At 41.1% G+C, this 3,832-nt stretch overlaps 1 pseudogene; it reads left to right on the top strand.

Annotated features, from left to right (window-relative positions):
- Positions 1–465: 465 nt before the first annotated feature.
- LOC114906488 lies at positions 466–867 on the top strand (annotated as a pseudogene).
- Positions 868–3,832: the final 2,965 nt, after the last annotated feature.

The raw sequence follows: 3,832 nt of genomic DNA, 5'->3' as shown, positions 1-3,832 counted from the left end.
AGTTTCTCAACAGAAAATATAATATGTAAGTATACATGTAACAAAATATGTACAGGACCTGTATGTTGAAAATTGCAAAATTTTCCTGATGACAGGAAATCTAAAACCTAAATACTTGGGAAAAAATACTGTATTCATGGATTGAACAAGTCAACATACTAAAGATGTAACTTCTCCCCAGATTGATGGATAAGTTTAATTTAATTCTCAAAATAATTCCAGGAAGCTTTCCTGGTAGACATATACAAGATTACCCTGAAGTGTATATGGTCCTAGGATACCTAAAACAATGTTGACAAAGAAGGATAAGAAGGATAAAGTATAGGGCGAATCAATCTACTTGATATTAAGGTTTCATATATAGCCAGAGTATTCAAAACAGTGTGGTATTTGTGGATAAATAGACATGTAGATCAATGGAACAGAGTAGAGTACACTAGTGGCAGTGGTATACATGGTTCAGTCACCAACATGCATCTCTTTGTCCACACCCAGGAGCTACACACTCTCGAGGTGACTGACCAGGAGACTGTCACCCAGATCAAAGCTCATGTAGTCACATTGGAGGGCATCACTACAGAAGATCAAGTCCTGCTCCTGGAATGTGCACCCCTAGAGGATGAGGCTACCCTGGGCTAGTGTGGGGTGGAGGCTCTGAGCACTCTGGAAGTAGCCGGCCACGTGATTGGAGGTAAAGTCCATGGTTCCATGGCCGCTGCCAGGAAAATAAGAGGTCAGACTTCCAAGGTGGCCAAACAAGAGAAGAAGAAGATGGGCTGGGCCAAGAGGCATATGCAGTACAACCGGTGCTTTGTGAATATTGTGCCTACCTTTGGCAAGAAGAAGGGCCATAATGCCAACTCTTAAGTCCTTTGTAATTTTGGCTGTCTTTAATAAAGCCACTTAGCCCAATCATTAAAAAAAAAATAATAGAGTACCCAGAAATAGACACATACAATATGCTCAACTGATTTTTGACAAAGGTATGAAATCAATTCCATGGAGGAAAGACAACATTTCAACAAATAGTACTGGAATAATGGGAAATATATAAGTAAAAATAATTGTACCTATACCACACAACTTATACAAAAATTAACTCAAAATAGATAATGGATTCAAATTTAAAAGTAAAACTATAAAACTTTTAGAAAAATCAAAGGAGAAATTTTGGGAGATCTAGGGCTAGGCAGAGATTTTAGTTTTGACAACAAAAGCACAATTCATAAAAGAAAAGAACGATCAATTGAATCTCATCAAAATAAAAAAGTTTGCTCTATGTAAGACCATGTGAAAAAGATGTAAAGAAAATATACAGGTGAGACAGTGGTGGGGGAAGGCACCTGTGGGGCCGACTGGTGGGTTGAAGGACGTAAGCATGTGAGTGAAGTCCCAGTGCACACTGCAGTGGCACAGGTACCTTCCACTTCCGGGCGTGAGGTGCTGTGAGGAAAGCTGAAGTGAGTGGACTCGCACTGGCAGCAGGATGCCGCTACTGCCGCCCCAGCCTAGCCTCCCTCGACTTTGGCGTTCCCATCATGGGGGCCCAGGTTCCTCAGCACACCCTGATCCAGCAGCCCGAGAGACTGTCCCCTGTCCTTTGGAAGCCCTGGCACAAGTCCAGGCCCTTGGCGGGGAGGATGACAGAGCTGCAATCGGCACTGCTACTGTGAAGACAGCTGGCAGATACTTACAGAGGGCCTACTACATGCCAAGGGCTGTACCAGATGCTGGACTACATCAGCAAAAAACATAAAAATCCATGTTCTTGATTTCTCACAAGAAAGTATGATCTGAAGTGCAGGGGATGAGGCTTATGAACATGGCCCCCTATGAGCAGGTCCTAGACTGAGCACAGAGGAAAAGAAAATAAGGAAGAGATTGTAGAGAATTGGTGTTATTTCATTGTTAAATGTTTAAGAATTCCTCAGTAAAAGTATGCAGGCTTGGACTGAGAACTTCAAAGATGGCAGAGGAGTGAGACACGGAGATCGCTTTCCTCCCCATGAATACATCAGAAATACATCTACATGTGGAACAACTCCAACAGAACACCTACTAAACACTGGCAGAGGACCTCACACTTCCCAAAAGGCAAGAAAAGCCCCATGTACCTGACCGTGTGGCTGACAGGGTCTTGGTGCTCCTGCTGGGTGTCAGGCCTGTGCCTATGAGGTGGGAGAGCTGAGATCAGGAAACTAGTCCACCAGAGACCTCCTGGCTCCATGTAATATTAAATAGTGAAAGCTGTCCCAGAGATCTCCATCTCAACGCTAATACCCAGTTCCACTCAATGGCCAGAAAGCTACAGTGCAGGACAGCTTATGCCAAGCAACTAGCAAGATAGGAACACAACCATGTCCATTAGTAGAGAGGCTGCCTAAACTCATAATAAGGTCACAGACAGCCCAAAACACACCACTGAATGTGGTCCTGCCCACCAAAAAGACAACATTCAGGCTCATTTTCCAGAACACAGGAACCAGTCCACTCAACCAGGAAGCCTACAAAATCCATTGAAACAACCTTAGCCACTGGGAGCAGACACCAAAAACAACGGGAACTATGAACCTGCAGCCTGTGAAAAGGAAACCCCAAACACAGTAAGTTAAGCAAAGTAAGAAGACAGAGGAGTACACAGCAGATGAAGGAGCAAGGCAAAAACCCACCAGACCTAACAAATGAAGAGAAAATAGGCAGTCTACCTGAAAAAGAATTCACAGTAATTATAGTAAAGATATCCAAAATCTCAGAAATAGAATGCAGAAAATACCAAAAAAAGTTTAACAAGGACCTAAAGAGCAAACAAAAATGATGAAAACCACACACTTACCTAGGGGTAAGACAGGAATAAAGACACAGACCTACTAGAGAATGGACTTGAGGATATGGGGAGGGGGAAGGGTAAGCTGTGACAAAGTGAGAGTGGCATGGACATATATACACTACCAAATGTAAAATAGATAGCTAGTGGGAAGCAGCTGCACAGCAAGGGAGATCAGCTTGGTGGCTTGTGACCACCTAGAAGGGTGGGATAGGGAGGGTGGGAGGGAGGGAGATGCAAGAGGGAAGAGATATGGGAACATATGTATAGGTATAACTGATTCACTTTGTTATAAAGCAGAAACTAACACACCATTGTAAAGCAATTATACTCCAATAAAGATGTTAAAAAAATTAACACTATAAAAAATCCAAGGAAATATAATGTAGAAAAACATTTTCAATTTGTTACATATTGTCCAGTTGTAACTTGGCCCTTATTATTGTCTCTAAGGGGAAACAAATGAATGAATAACTCATGCAAATCAAAATTCAAAACCAAACTATAATCAGTGTTATGATTTCTGTATAGATGTCTGTAAAACCCTAATACAATCAGATCTTATTGTAGAGCAAGTTATGTATCAATCATTATATATGCCTATTGAGATGTTCCTGTAGAAAAAAAAGTTTGCTTTTTATTCCTACTTAAAAAAAAGTAAAAAGGGAAAAGCAACAAATAACATACAAGGGGATGCCCATAAGTTTATCAGCTGATTTTTCAACAGAAACTGCAGGCCAGAAGGGAGTGGCAGGATATATTTAAAGTAATGAAAGGGAAATACCTACAACCAAAATTACTCTACCCAACAAGGATCTCATTCAGATTTGATGAAGCAATCTAAAGCTTTACAGACAAGCAAAAGCTCAGAGAATTCAGAACCACCAAACCAGCTTTACAACAAATGCTAAAGGATATTCTTTAGGTGAGAAACACAAAAGAAGAAAAAACAATTATGAAAACAAACCTAAAACAACTAAGAAAATGTATGAGGTATCACATCACGCT

This window comes from Monodon monoceros, unplaced genomic scaffold (genome assembly GCF_005190385.1).
Source record: "Monodon monoceros isolate NGI ecotype Baffin Bay Population unplaced genomic scaffold, NGI_Narwhal_1 Super_Scaffold_22, whole genome shotgun sequence".
In the NCBI taxonomy this organism is placed as follows: domain Eukaryota; kingdom Metazoa; phylum Chordata; class Mammalia; order Artiodactyla; family Monodontidae; genus Monodon; species Monodon monoceros.
Note: the sequence above shows the minus strand (reverse complement) of the source record. Positions and strands in the feature narration are given on the sequence as shown.